Source organism: Marmota flaviventris, chromosome 12 (genome assembly GCF_047511675.1).
Source record: "Marmota flaviventris isolate mMarFla1 chromosome 12, mMarFla1.hap1, whole genome shotgun sequence".
NCBI classification, from domain to species: domain Eukaryota; kingdom Metazoa; phylum Chordata; class Mammalia; order Rodentia; family Sciuridae; genus Marmota; species Marmota flaviventris.
Genome location: NC_092509.1, coordinates 93,495,195 through 93,511,704, shown reverse-complemented (window position 1 = coordinate 93,511,704; position 16,510 = coordinate 93,495,195).

Sequence of the window (16,510 nt, the reverse complement as noted above, 5' to 3'; positions counted from 1 at the left end):
CTCTCTCCCCCCCCTTTTCTCTCTCTCTCTCTTCCCCCCCCCCTTCTCTTCTGCGACTGGCCACTACTAATAAAATCTCGGACAGGTAAACGGTTCGTTTTGGCTTATTGAGTTTAGGGAGCTTTTCCATCGTTCTTTACACAGGGAAGGGGAAATAGGGAGCTGGATGTAATTTTGGAGATGTCTATAAGTTTGAAATTTAGAGTGGTCCATAAGTTTGGAGAAAATTGGGAGTTGTCAACAAATGAGAGGTACTTGGAGCCATGTGACTGAATAGGATCACCTAGGGACAGGGCATAACTTAAGAGGGAAAAAGGGTCCTAAATAAATCCTGGCATGTTTGGAAAGAGAATGAGAAGCCACAAAAGAGATGGAACTGGAGTGGATCAGAGGATGCTGATTTCAGGAGAATCCAGACAAAGCCAGTCTTCACATGCCCAGTTGTCACTGTTCCTGGCTTTTTTCATCTTACCCTCTGATACCCCATTTGTCTCAGGGACTTTTTCCAATTTTGGTGAGCTTATTGGGATCCATGTTTCTAGTTTCCCTCACAGATCCTCTGCCTCTCGCCCCTTTTACTCAATAATTCTGTTTTACATAAGTCTTCAGATTTGGTTCACTGGTAACTCTTGGGACCCTGGAGTCTAGGTCAAGGGTACTTCTCCTTCACTACTCTCAGCTCACATTAGCCATATCATGCCTTCCTTCCCTTGTACTCCATTTCACTTGAACTCCTCTCCACTGGAGGACAGATAGTTGTTGTTGATATTCAGTTTTCAGATGAGAAACTTTCATCTCCTTAGACTTATACTGAGCCCTGCTTCTCTGGACTTCCTCCTTTGCTAGTCCCCAGTCTCTCTGCAGAACCCATGCTAGGCCAACTGCAGTGGCTAGGGCTCTTGCTATTACCTCTTCAGGCCATTTGAGCCAGGTTTCAAGTCTTTAGCCTAATGGATTATCCAAGCTTTTGACTATGTGAGGGGCTCAGTGTCTGCAAAATTTTTCTAGAAGAGACGGATATAGGGTAACAAATTCAATGATTAGGTTCTCTACCTACTGTTGATTGTTGCTTCCAGTAATCATGTGCTAAGTCAGTAGGAATTTCTTGAGTGAGTGCTAAGGAGACTAATTAGCAAATGGCACCTGATAGTTCCCCTAGAGATTGTGGCATATAAATTAGGAGAAGGGAGACCTAAGATAATTATATAGGTTCTAGAACTCTTTTAGAAGAGCTGCAATTTGAGGGATGTATAATTATTGGTTTGTCCCTGCTTAGCCTAAATTCTTACTAAGTAGAGTGACGAATGTTTAAGGGGAATGGGGAATAATGTCTAGTATTGTCATTTGAATGCCTGATTTTTAAGGCCACTACACAAACAGATCTCTAGAAGCAAAGAATTTCAGAGATCTGGTTTTTCTATTTCTTTTTTTTTTTCTTAGATATTTTTTGGTTGCCAATGGATTTTTCACTTTATTTGTTTATTCACATGTGGTGCTGAGGATCAAACCCAGGGCCTCACACATGCTAGGCAAGCACTCTACCATTGAGCCACAACCCCAGTTCATGGTTTTTCTATTTTTGTTTTTTTGGCTGAGCATGTCTGGCACAGAAGAGATGTTTGTTTTCTTTATCATAGTGCTTCCATTAATAATTACAAAAGTAGAATCTTTTGGTATGAGAAAATTGATTTTTTTTAATTTTAAAAATATGTCTTGATATCTTTCTATATCCATTTCTGTAGCTCTATATTATTCTTTTTGATGGCTATATAATGTAAAACTGTATGGATATATCAAAATTTATTTAGACAAAAGCTATGGGTTATTTTCAGTTTTTACAAACATAAACAGAACAAAAATTAATACCCATGTACATATTTCTTTGCACATTTGTGTGAGTTCTGTTATGGTTTGGATCTGGAATATCCCTGAAAGTCTCACATGTTCAGAGATAAGACTTTGGGGAAGTGATCAAACTATGGGAGCTCTGACCTCATCATTGGATTAATTCATTGATGGAGGAATGGATGTCTGGGAGGGGGGACCTAGTTGGAGAAAGTAGATCACTGGGGGTTTGCCCTAGAAGAGTTTATCTTTTCTCCAGCCACTTTCTCCTCTCTCTCTCTCTCTCTCTCTCTCCTTCTTCACTGCCATGAGCTGACAACTTTCCTGTGCCGCACTCTTCCACCATGATCCATGATGTTCTGCCTCACCTCAGGCACAGAGCAATGGAGTAGTAGATCCAGCCAACTATGAGTTTGTTCTTATAAGTTATTTTTGTTGGGTATTTTGGTCATAGTAATGAAAAGCTGATAGCACAGTTCTTTTTTTTTTTTTTTTACTCGTTTACTGTTTCATTATAAAGGAAATTACCAAGGATGCAGATGAAGAGATAGCTAGATTAAAGACCAGGGGAATGGGCAGGGTTCAGAATTTTCATGCCCTTCAGAAGCAAACCACCCTCAGAAACCTCCCTGGGTTCAACTGACCTGAAGCACTCCAAATCCTGTCCTTTGGGTTTTAAGGAGTTGTCATTAACATAGGCTTGATTGATTAAATCACTGGTCAACTTAAATCTTCAGCTCCTGTCCCCTCCCAAGATGGGGGGTGGGGGGCAGTAAGCTAAATTCCCAACCCTCTAATCCTACCTTGTCTTTCTTTTTTGTAAAAGACAGGGTTTCACTATGTTGCCCAGGCTAGCTCAAGTGATCCTCCTGTCTCAGGTTCCCAAATAGCTATAATTATGGGAATGTACTACTACCCCAGCACTGCCTTGGTTTTTCTGGTGATCAAACCCCATCTTGAAGCTACCTAGGGCTGCCAATCATCTGTCAACTCATTAGCATAAAAAGACACTTATTTTGAAGATTCTAAGAATTTTAGAAATTATGTGCAGGAAGGAGATGTGAAAACCAAATACAAGTTTTGCAATATCACAAAGTTCACCACCCAACCTCCCTATAGGCCTTGAACAGGATCCCTTACATCAAAAGGAGGTACTCAAAAGATACTGCTACATTGCTAGAGTCCAATTTTACCACTAATAATTAGTCCAGTCCATCATATGAATATGTCTCCAAGGTGAGTCCACTAAGGTTTTCGAGTTTCTGTCCAATCTTGTTAGTTTCCAAAAGAAGCAGTGGTCTGGTCAAACACACAGTTTCATGCTTTCAGACATTGTGTGTAATTGAGCTAAGAAACAATGGCATCTCTTGCTCTGAGCCTCTTTCAGAGTTGGTGTAATATTGGATTCCCCTCAATTCATAACCCATTTATTCATTCCTGTACCCTCAGCTATTATTCTTCCCTCTCTTCATTTGTACCTAAAGTGTTCCGCCTTTGCAAGTTCCATTAGGTTTAGCCATTGTGCTTGTCTCCACTGCAGGTAGCATGACTATTCCATTTTCATTCAAATAGGGTTAAGGTTACAAAAGTGAGCAGTTTTCACCACCAGGCAATATAGCTAATGAAGCTGCATTCATTATTAACCCCAGTTTTGCCAGATGGAGTGAAGCATCCCGACTTCCAAAGATAATAGTTGCAACACTGGTCTGTGACCACTGCATCAAGTAGGATAAAAAGCAAAACAACTTGTGATGTGGGGAAGAAAACAAAAAAACTATAATTGTTGTATCAGTGTCGTCCTCCCTTAGCATGAATTGTATGGTCATATAAGCATCTTATTCCCCCTCCCTTGTCCCATAACCACCAGGAAAACACAGGAATATCTAGCAGGATCCTGCCTTTAGTTGCACTGCTGCTGAGTATGAACACACGCTGGTGAAGGTGTATAAAGCAGCCCTTCATGCCTTTTTCTGTCCCCTGTCCCCTGTCCCCCATTTTATTAACTGATCTTTTGATTATCCATTCTACTTCTCTATCAAACTATTGCTCTGAGGCCTATGTCCCTGCCAGTTGTTGGGTATTATGGGTCATACAGTGTGTTCTTTGGTCTGAGAAAATGATATTCAGCCATCCAAATCTGTACAATATCTTCTGTTCTTCTTTCTTCATTAGCACTCTGAGCATTTGCATCTTTTACTGAGTAAGTAAAGCCCAGTTCAGAGACAGGGTCTATTCCTGTCAAAATCCACTTGTAGTTCCCCAGCATCAGTCTGACATGCCAGCTATGTTCAGGGCCTTCCCACCGGGGAATCTGTCACATAGCCATCTGCTGTCTCTGTTTCTTTTTGCTGGCAGATAGAACAGTTCTTTATTGGCATTATGTGCCTGAGAGGGTGTAGGAAAATAAGTCTAAATTCAGCCCATCTCTAGGCTGAATATCCACTCATTTCTTGATGAAGGCGGTCTCCTTGAATGAACACATGGGGATATCTGCTTGATAATTCCAATTAACTTCCAAACCCAGAAGCAAGTTCTTCTGATGACCATTAGCCTGTCTATTTTAATGTGCCCCTCAAATTTCCATTGTCCATACCCCATATAGGCATCATTTTAATAGACCAGATTTCTCATGGACTTGCCTGAGTACATGGCAAGACCATTGGTCACCACCCACAAGTCAGTATAAACCCAAACACAGGGATTTTACCACTGTTCAATTCTTCCATTACTGCTAGGAATATAGCATGCAATTCAGCTTATTGAGTTGATTTGTTTTTACCTTCTTTGATCAGAGTGGCATTTGTCCAAATAGGTTGTTGTCTGTTCACCGTGGAACTGCCATCCACAAACCCAGAAACTCTTTGTCACTGGTTGAGAGCTACTTATAGAGTACTGTAGAATCCAGCAGCTGCCCCCCAGTTCTAGGGTCCATCCTTGGGGAAAAGAGGCTCCTTGCTTCTCTTGTCATTGCCAAGGTAGCATGTTCCTGTATGAACCATTTCTATTTTATTGTGAAACTTTTCGGGGTATTGCCAGTACTCAGTGGGGGTATCTCAAGCTTCAAGATTATATTTTATGTCCTTTGTTCATAGAGGTAGCTTCAATTAATATCTGATAGCAAGATGATAAATGATGATAGTGGAAATTCTCTAGTCCAAAGCCACACGAGTTGCTAGGACGTACTCACAGACTTTTGTCACAAGCCCCACTCCAGGTTCCACATAGTACTATTACGCAGAGACTGTGTCTATACCATCCCTCCAGCTTCTATTTTATACTGTGTGGGCTCAGGTCTTACTGTTTCCTCTGTAGCGTATCCTGTCAACATTGCTCGTAGGACACATTGACATGCCTTCTCTTCTACAATACTGGATAGCCAGGTGTAAGACCCAGCCAGATGTAAGACCCAGTCCCACAGAACACTTAGGTAAAGGAAACACAATTTCTTTACATAAAGCCCATTTAAATATTCCATTTTTTATAATCCTACCAATTCTTACATTTTTGTGTTCTTTTCACCAAATAGTAGCCTGGGTCAGGGCTTCATCAATGGAACCTGGTATGAGGAACAGGGCTCTTGTATCAGGGAGTCCCAGATGATTCTCTTCACCACCACCTGACTGTTGTACTCACTTGGGGACTTTGGGGCCCCATCAGTGGGTCAAGCCAAGGAACCCCTTTGTCATACTTGATTCATCTGCCTGACTATTGCTCAGGGCAATTTCAGGTCAGATTTCTCATGGTAATCTTTGCCTTCTGACTTTTTGAATGTCTCCAAATTGAAGTAAATGCAGTAAACTTGTTTGGAAACTTTTAATGTTGGCTGACCAGCATGGGATATCTTTGGTCCATCCAATGGTCTATAGTGTTGTATTAAGACCTTTGTTTTAACTCCATCAATTCATATCTTACTCCATTCCTTTACGTGTGTGTGTGTGTGTGTGTGTGTGTGTGTGTGCATGCTGGTAACTGAATGCAGGGCCTCATGCATGCAAGCAAGCCTCCTGAGGAAGGAGCCTCTTTCCCCTAGGACAGGTATATTGAAGTGATTCCTATATGGGACACGACATAACTATACAGCTCCTATCACATTTCTTTCTTTCTTTTTTTTTTTTTCCCTGTACTGGGGATTGAACAGAGGGGCTCTTAACCACTAAGTCACATTCCCAGCACTTTTTAATATTTTATTTAGAGACAGAGTCTCTAAATAAGCCACTGGGATTATAAGCATGTACCACAGCCTCTGGCCTTATCTCATTTCTTGATAACTATCTAGAGATTTCCACATTGCTGGGACCAGTTTTATGTCTCTTTTATTTATTTTTAAAAATTTCCTCTTAGTTAAATCTTTATTGATGTTTTCTTTATTCACTTTATTTGAAGCAGTTAAAAGTTAAATTAACCAGATCATAGAACTATGGCATTCAAGAGGGCATGACTGCTGTCCCACAACCTTGCCTGCTAGACCCGTTAGGAGTTTGCCAACCCCCTTTCTTTCATTTATGTCTTTAATATTGAGCTATGGGTCCTGGATCAACCCGATATGCTCTTCATTCTGTATCATTTGATACCAAAGATGTTGCTCCTAAATTAACTACTCCCAGAATCCATTTTAGTAATGGCTCCTTGGAAGCGGATGGATCCAATCTACAAAATGAAGTAATTCCTTCACACTATACTACCTTGTTTCACTAGTTTTTTGGTTTTGCCCTTCCCCAAACCTGACTGCCACCTTGGTAACCACAGGTCTTAAAAGTACTCTCTGCTGTCCCTGAGGCAGGTGGCCAAAGTTCAGACCAACTACAACCTGAGCTTGGTCTAGCATTAAGGTCCAACCTAGTATAAGGTCCTTGCTTAGCATCTGGATAGCCATCTTAAGTGACAGTCGCCATTTTAAGGAAAAAGTTTTGCTTTCCCACCCAAGGGCGTTCAGAGAAAGGCTCACCACTCCCGCATACCAACCCAAGCCTTAACCACCCACATTGGACCCGCTGGGCTCTGCTTCCTGAGCTTCCCCCATCAAAGTCCCAGAACTCAAGCCTGTGTTGCCTCTCTCTGCTATAGAGAGATGGCCTTTATTTGTCAGCTCTGATAAATAAACTCTCGTGTGTATCTCTCCCTGGTCTCTGTCTTTCATTTGTTGCTTACCTGTCTCTTGATCCTCGCTTTCCCTTCATTTTGGTGCCGAAACTGAGATTGGGTTCCCTGGTTTGCCTACTTCCCTCTTAGAGGATCACTGAGTATCCCCGCCCTGATCTGGATTCCATTGTGGGACCAGGCCCTCCATTCTGCCAAACGCTCTCTCTGCACTCATCACCGGACATTTCAAGTAAGATTCCTGTCTCTGGTTGACCTAAACGACTTACGGGTCCTGGGAAGTGACCATTGATTGTCCCACACTCCCAAGGTTACTGTGTGGTTGGAGGCACCCCTAGCCACAGTTTTCACAGCTACTGCTGATCCCTACTGTCGATCGGGTCTATAGGTGATCTTTTATTTGGGTCCTAGGTTTTGAGAAAACCCACTGAGGGTGATTGGGAGTTGTTCCTGGTGAGACCTCGGCCTTGGGTTAATCTCTACAGGCTTCTGCCCCTTCTACAGGCTTCTGCCCCTACTATGGAGTCCCAGTGGGGCACCCAACTGCCTCTATGGGCTCCTGCCCTGACACTTATGCAGCGGTGGTGACAATTCCCTGAGGGTAACCATCCTTTCAAATAGGAGATACTAGAGACTTGGGGACGCCCCACCCATAAACTCAGTCTCACCATGGGCGGCTCCTCATCCATTCCCTCCCCTAGTCCCCTAGGCTGCCTCCTGGTTAACCTAGGGTCTCTCTCATCCCGGACCTAAACCCCCCAAAACATATCTGCTTGTGCAATCAGATCTAGTCTCAATATCCTTTGGATAACAACTCTAAATGGCCACTTAACAGCACTCTAGATCCCATATTATCAGGGATCTTTTCAACTATTGTGGGCGTTTGGGAAAATGGAAAGATACATCATACATTCAGACCTCCTCTGTCTGTTCTAAGCCCTCTATTTGCAACTCTTGCTCTCCTGCACGAGTCCTCTTAGCTCTCACCTCTCCTACATCTGCTTCCAAAGAGATAGAAGATCCTACCCAGGACTCTTCCTCCTTCAACCCAGCAGATGAGCCCCTGCCATACCACAATTCTCTTTTTGATGAAGCCTCCTCAGCATCTGTCCCCTCGGCCCCTCTGCCCTTCTTTCCTCCTGCCACACGCTCACGGGCTACCACTGGTAACCTGTATCTCTGTGTCCTCTACACGAGGTGGCTGGGGTAGATGGTATAATCCAGGTTCATGTGCTTTTCTCTTTGTCAGATCTTTCATAGAAAAGTGGCTTGGGTCCTATACTTCAAGTCCCACCACATATATCAAAAAGTTTCGGGGCTGGGGTTGTGGCTCAGTGGAAGAGAACTTGCCTTGCATGCATGGGACACTCAGTTCGATCCTTAGCACCACATACATTAATAAAATAAAGATATTGTGTCCACCTACAATGAAAAAAATTTTTTTAAAAAGTTTCAATATCTGACTCAATCATATAATCTGACCTTCCATAATGTCCATATGATCTTATCTAACACCCTCCTGCCAGAGAAGCACAGGCGAGTTGGGGAGCAAGCTAGAAATCAGGCTGATGAGGTACATCCCCTTATCAGCACTGAAGCAGTCCCTGATTGGGACCCCAATTGGGATTATAATTCACCTAGAGGAGTAACCTGTAGAAACCAATTCATTACTTGCCTCATGGCAGGACTTAGAAAGGCAGCCCATAGGCTATCAATTATGAAAGGCTCCAGGAAATCTTCCAAGGTAAGAATGAAAACCCTTCAACATTTTTAGACCGCGTGACCAAGACTTTATTACAATATACTAATCTGGACCCTGAGACTCCAGATGGAAGACAACTACTAATGACCTACTTTTTCTGCCCGAGTTTCCCCAATATTAAGGCCAAACTAAGGCGGCTGGAAGGGGCCCCCTAAGTCCCCAAGCTGAGGTTCTGGGAGTGGCCTTTAAGGTGTATAATGAGAAAGACAAGAAGGCCTGGAAGCAGAAATATCAGATGATCGCTCAAGCCATCTGCCCCTGGTTCCACTGGCCCACAGAAAGGTCACTCGGGACTGCCTGGACCCTGTTTTAAATGTGGTCAGATGGGTCACTGAGCTTGTACATGTCTTATGCCTCAAAAGGCTTTGGGACCTTGTCCTAAATACCATCAAAAGGGACACTAGCCTGTTAATTGTCCCTGAGCCTATAGCAGCCCCTGGCCATCTGGCCCTTCTGGTTCCCCTTTCCAGCTATTCAGACTGGCTGCAGAGGACTGAGGAGGCCCAGGTCCCCACCACCCGACCACTACCATCACTCCGCGGGAACCCAGGGTAACTCTGCGTATTTCAGGTACAGCTGTCTCCTTCCTCCTAGACACAGGGCTACATACTCAGTCCTCAAGGAGTTCTGAGGGCGTAGTACTCGTTCTATGACCTCATTGTTAGGGTAGAGGGTGAACATTACCAACGCTTACAGACACCTAGCCTTGTTTGTGGTTTTGGCTCTCTGACTTTACCCACTCCATTTTGGTCATTCCACAGAGCCCTGTTCCCCTTATGGGAAGGGTCATCCTCAAAGTTGGGGACTATGCTTTCCTTCTCCCTTCATTTACGCTTCCATCCAGACTTGCCTGCTGTTCCCCTGTTCCTCACCCTTACCTTAGGACCATCCCCTATTCTGTCTGCCAGTGCCTTCCCATTACCCCCTTCCAACGTGGACCCTACTGTCTGGAATGTTCAAGTCCTTCCATCCTTCACACCACAAGCCCATTCACATCTGTCTCAAAGACCCCCTCTGTTTTCTGGCCCAATCACAATACCAGCTCTCCTGACAGAAACTCCTAGGCTCACAGCCGAACATTCAAGGCCTCTTGTGAAAGGGATTCCTTAGACCTACTTATTCCCCTTATTACACCTCCATCTTGGCAGTAAAAAAGCCTGATGATTTGTACCACTTGGTCCAAGACCTCCGTTCCATCAACTCTGTGGTCGTCCTAATTCATCCTGTGGTAACCAATCCTTATACCCTCTCTCCACGTTCCTTGCAGGACCTCTTACTTCTCAGTACTGGACCTGAAAGAGGCCTTTTTCTCTATTTCCCTCCATTCTGACTCTCAAGACATTTTCACCTTTACACGGACAGACCCTGAGTCTTATTACGCCACTCAGCTGACATGGACAGTTCTCCCCCAGGGGTTCCGAGACAGCCCTCATATCTTCGGACAAGCCTTGGCTAAGGTCCTAGCATTCATACATCTCACTCACTCTATGGTGCTACTTCTTTGCAGTCCCTCCTTTGAGGTCAGTCATCAGGACACCTGTAAACTTCTTCATTTCCTTTCTGCCCATTGCTATAGGGTTTCTCCATCCAAGGTACAGCTTTCCTTGGCAATGGTAACATACCTAGGCCTCCTCCCGACCCCTAAACAAAGCCATTATGGTTGATAGAAAGAGCCTTATGGCTAATATACCAACACCCTCTACTAAGGAAGAAATTCTCTCCTTTCTGTGTATGGCAGGATTCCTCAGAGCTTGGATTCCTAACTACTCTATATTGGCCCGGGCCCACTCTCTGAACCCCTATGGCACTCTGTTACAGAGCCCTTCCCCAGGCTCCAGCAGACCCTCCTCCAGGCCCCTGCCCTCCATCTCCCTGATCTCACACGCCCATTTCACCTTTACATGGCTGAAAAGCAGGGATTTGCTCTAGGGGTCCTCGGACACATGCTGGGGCCAACCTCTGCCCCTGTAGCTTGTCTATCAAAGGGTCTCGACCCTACTATTCGGGGATGGGCCCCTTGCCTGTGAACATTGGCCGCAGCCTCTCTACTCATTAATGAGTCAAAGAAACTCACCTTTGGGGCCGCACTCACTGTCCTGGTTCCCCATCACCTAAAGGAACTCCTCATTTACAAGTGCTTACCCACCCGCACCCCCATCACCTTCTATGTCTACAGGTTTCCCTGGTGGAAGATCCCAGTCTTCCTTTCCACACATGCTCACCTTTAAACCTTGCTACTCCTCTCCGCTCCTCAGGACTCTTCTCAGGACTCTCCTCTTACCCATTCATGCACTGAAACTCTGGAGAAGCTTCTTCCACATCCCTCCCACATACAGGAAGGCCATTGCTCCAGGCAACATACACCAGGTCCACAGGATGGCTCCTCTTCCTTCAGGAGGGAGTTCATCGGGCAGGGTATGCTACAGTCTCTCTAACCTCAGTTGTGGAACCGGCTTCCCTCCCCAGTAACACATCCAATCAGCAGGCTGAACTTGTTGCCCTCATCAGAGCCTTTACTTTGGTGAAGGGAGCCTCCCTCAACGTGTACACTGACTCTAAATATGCTTTCCACATTCTTCTCTCCCACTCTGCTATTGGAGGGAGCGCAGATTCCTTATCACCAAGGGAACCTCAATTACTAATGCCCCCTTTATCTCAGATCTCCTTCAGGCCTCAAAGCTTCCCACTGCCGTTGGAATCTCACATTGTAGATCCCATCAGACAGACACTGCCTTTGTGACACTTGGCAACAACAAGGCAGACTCTGAGGCAAGGGCCACCGCCCTCCCACAGCCTCCTCCACCTGCGGTCCTCTGCCTTGCTAGTCCCCCAATGGACTCTTCCCCACCTGACACTCAACAGATGCTTACCTTCCTTCACAACCTTTTTCACCCTAACACCACATCTTTAAAACAATTTCTCACTTCCCACCTTAAACTCTCTCCAGAGGACCTACAATTTCTCTTTACACTCTCTGTCTTATGTGAAACTGCCAAAAAAAAAAAAAAAAAAAAACCCAAAACAATCTCACCTCCACTCTCCACCCACCTGTCTTCCCTTTACACCCTGCAAGAGGACATCTCCCTTGCTCTGATTGGCAGCTAGATTTCACCTATATGCCCCAGGTCAGGCAGTACAAATTTCTCTTGGTACTAGTGGACACCTTCTCAGGATGGGTCGAGGCTTTTCCTACCACAATAAATGTGCCCCCATGTTGGCCAACATCCTCTTTGAACACATTCTTCCCCGATTCAGCCTCCCCTCTCACTCTAGTCTGATAATGGTCCTGAATTTACTTCCCATGTTTCACCGTCTGTAGCTAAGGCTCTCAACATCTCCTGGCATTTTCATATCCCCTACCATCCCCAGTCCTCTGGCCAGGTGGAACATACCAACAGGACCTTGAAGAACATTCTCATTAACTATCCCTTGAATTACATTTAGATTGCACTAAACTCCTTCCTTGGGCTCTTCTTAGGTTATGAGTCCTCCCAAAGAAGCCACTCAACATCTCCCCTTTTGAGCCTCCAAATGGATGGCCTGTCTCCCTGCTTAGCTCACCACCCTCTGATTCTCCTCTACCCCTTGCTCCTCATCTTTTTCTGGCCCCTTCTTGCATACATTAGAAACCTTCTTTGGCAATACAATGATGACGTTCTGGCAAAGCCTATTTCTGCTTCTTCCCCTTCTCCAACTCTGTCTCCTGGTGACCTGGTACTTTTTAATGCCTCCCCCCAACAAACCCCCTCCTCCTCTCAACTCTCCACAAATGGATTGACCATATCGGGTCATTCTTACCACTCTCTTAGCGGCCTGCCTTGAGGGCATCCCATATTGGGTTTATAACTTCCATTTAAAACAGTTTCTTCTGCCCCTTTTATACAGTGACACCCACATGCCCTCTCAAGCTGCGTTTCTCCAAGGCCAGAACCCCCAATCTTCCTTCGGTCTCTGAGGACCACGAGGACACTGCAGAACCCTGAGTACCATCTTTCCCTTTTTCATTTTTGCCCTCCTCCCTTATTCTGCACTCCCCAGGGTATCATTACCAGGAATTACCATTCCAATTTCTAGGAGACTTACAGCAACTTGATCAAACTATACTAACCATACAGTCCCAGCTTGATTCTTTAACTGCTTTGATTCTTTAGCTGCTATGATTCTGCAGAATCTAAGGGGCCTTGATTTTTTTATGGCTGAAAAAGTCGGATTTTGTACCTACAAGAGGAATGCTATTTTTATGTCAATCAATCTGGCATAGTAAAGGACAAGATAAAACAACTCCAACAGAACCTTGAACATCCATCGGAAACAACAGTTCTCCTATGCTGAAGGATGGCAGCTAAGTAACCCACTTCTCCAATGGGCACTTCCTTTCCTGACCTCTCTCCTTGTCATAGGCCTTCTGTTAATGCTTGTCCCCTGCGCCATTAGATTGGTTCAAGACCAGCCTAGCACATTCAGGGTCCTGGGTTCGATCCTCAGCACCATATAAAAATAAATAAAATAAAGGTATTGTGTCCAACTGCAATTAAAATATAAATGTTAAAAAAAATAGATCCAAAAAATCTCTAATCAAACTAAAAATCAGGTTTTGTTACAAGAATACTAATCCCTCACCAAAACTTGGGACAGCATTCCATCAGCACTCAACCTCGTCATGTTCCAATTACATCCTGCACCCCTAATGAGAAATTCAAATGCCACCCCTTCCCAGCAGGAAGCAGTTATAGAAGATTGACCTACATCCCCGTTCCCTAAAGGGGCCCAATGAAAACAAAAAAAGGGGGGAATATAAAGGCATTGCTTAGCATCTGGATGGCCATCTTAAGTGACAGCCGCCATTTTAAGGAAAATGTTTCCCTTTCCTGCCCAAGGGCCTTCCTGAGAAAGGCTTACCACTCCCTCGTACCAACCCAACCCCTAACCACCCTCATTAGGACCCACCAGGCTATGATTCGTGAGACTGCCCCATTAAAAGTGCCAGAACCCAAGCCTTTTTCCCTCTCTCCTCTATAGAGATGGCCTTTATTTGTCAACTCTGACGTAATAAACTCTCGTGTGTATCTCTGCCTGGTCTCAGTCTTTCATTTGTCACTTACCTGTCTCTTGTTCCTCACTTTCCCTTCACCTAGTACTCTGTTTATGATTTTGGTTATTATAGACAGGAACAACCAAGGAATTTTTTTATGATTAGTTTGCATTTTCTTATGTATCCAGGGAACCCACTTTCTGGGAATTGCATCCATCTCTAAATTCCATTATCAACTTTCACCTTCAGTAACTGTTGACAGCACAGCTGTGGCTTCAGACATTAGGTGACTATGTGGCATCCAGGAACCAAAGGTTCCTCATCCCCTACCCCTTTGTCCTTTTCTTCCCACATTAGATGTTTCTGTGAGCCAGACCCATTCTAGCAAGCCCCACTTCATTGACACAAACTTTGATAATACAGGGAAAATATCAAGCAATTTTTTCCTATACACTCACAACATGCTATGGACACTAGATGTGTGGATGGGGTTTTCCCCACATATCAAGCAAGCAAGCAATTCTGCAGTGGAGTCCTCTAGTTCAATTCAATTCAGACACTATCCAGAGTATTAGATCCTTTGGGTTAAGGACTCAGTCTCATAAGACTATCCTTTATTTCTGAAGACCAATTCCAAGACCCAAGTTTCTGTGCTTTTTGACTGGCTATAAATCAGAGTCCCCAACTTTTGGGGTTCAACTGAAACTTTTGGGTTCAACTGATTTGCTAAAGTGACTCAGAGACTCAGGGAAAAATGTGAAACATTTTATTTATAAAGAATGTTACAAACACTAAGATAAAGAGATGTGTAGAACAGGATGTGGGGGAGGGAAGGAGCTTCCCTGCCTACCCTAGATGTGCCACACTTCGGTAATCTCCATGGATTCTACTATCCAGAAGCTTCTGTGAGTAATTATACTGGATATTGAACACAGGGGTGCCTAACCACTGAGCCACATCCCCAGCCCTTTTTATTTTTTTATTTAGAGACAGGGTCTTGCTAAACTGCTTAGGATCTTGCTAAATTGCTGAGCCTGTCTTTGAATTGCTGAGCCTGTCTTTGCCTTAATTCCTGAGCCACTGGGATTACAGGTGTGCACCACAGCGCCCAACTTCCTGTGAGTACTCTGTAGAATACTGTTGTAGTCAGCTTTTTCACTGTTGTGACTAAAAGACCTGACAAGAACAGTTAGAGAAAGAAAAGTTTATTTTGTGGCTCATGGTTTTAGAGGTCTCAGTCCATAGACAGCTAGCTCCATTTCTCAGGGCTCATGACCATTAGGAAGGAGGGAGGGAGGGAGGGAGGGGGGGAGAGAGAGAGAGAGAGAGACTCCCTCTCACCAGATACAAAATATATATATATCCTGAAGGTATGCCCCCAGTGACCCACCTCCTCCAGCCACACCCTACCCACCTACAGTTACCACTCAGTTAATCACATCAGGGAATTAATTTACTGCTTGGGTTAAGCCTCTCATAACCCAATCATTTGTCCTTTAAACCTTCCTGCATTGTCTGATATGAGCTTTTGGGAGACACATCACATCCAAACCGCAACAGTTACATTCCTAGAAATGAATTTCTTAGGCTAAAATATACACACATTTAAGCTTTTGAGAGATAACTACCAAATAGCCCACTTCAGAGGCTGTATTATTTTTCAAGCATATCAATAATCAATACTGTATGTGATATCTATGTTCTTAAAAAATGACCAAAATGAGTATTAAGATTGTTTTAACATGTAGGTGGAAACTATACTTACTCGATTTTGTATTTTCTTAGTATTATTGTAATGTTTAATTTGATATATTTGGTAAATACATAAAGTGGGTATTTTTAGTAATTGCTTTTTAAAAATGAAAGTTATTATCATTACTTAAAGGCATATTAAAAGAATCTTGGGCTGGGTGTTGTGGCACATGACTGTAATGCCAGCGGCTCGGGATGCTGAGACAGGAGGATTGCAAGTTCAAAGCCAGCCTCAGCAACCACAAGGTGCTAAGCAACTCAGTGAGATCTTGTCTCTAAATAAAATACAAAATAGGACTGGGGATGTGGCTCAGTGGTAGAGTGCTCGTGAGTTCAATCCCCATTAAACACCCCCCCCACCAAAAAAAAAAAAAAAAAAGAATCTTGGAAGACATACTTCACACATATAAATTGCATTATGTCAAATACTGAGGCCCACATAAAGATGAATGGTATCCTAACACTGTTTTCACTCTGATGGTAGAGTAAAGACCTACTAACATACTACTAACCTAAGATAGTGAACTGGGGAAAAGACAAGTGCTAAATATGATCTGAGAACAGAACTAGTCGAATTTCTTTCTTTTTTTTCAATATATTTTTTTGTTGTCAATGGATTTTATTTTGTTTATTTATATGCAGTGCTGAGAATTGAACCCAATGCCTCACTCATGCTAGGCAAGCATCCACAACTGAGCCACAAACCCAGCCTGAACTAGTTGAATTTCAAGTTCCAATTAAAATCCTAGGATTATGTATAGCATTTAAAATGTTTAAATGTTAATGTGTTTTGACAGGACCCTTCAAAATCAACTGCAAGTAGTCCTACTTGTTGAAAGTTCACCAAGAACAAACTTTCCTATGTAGCTTTTCCTATGTAGCTGTGACAGTATCAGCTGACTTTCCTAACATAAGTTCTCCTGATCGAAGATCACTCATATTCTATTCAGCACCAAAGATAACAACTTCATTGTTTCTCTCCTTTTCCACTACAGGGATCTTCATTATTTTATGCATTTGTT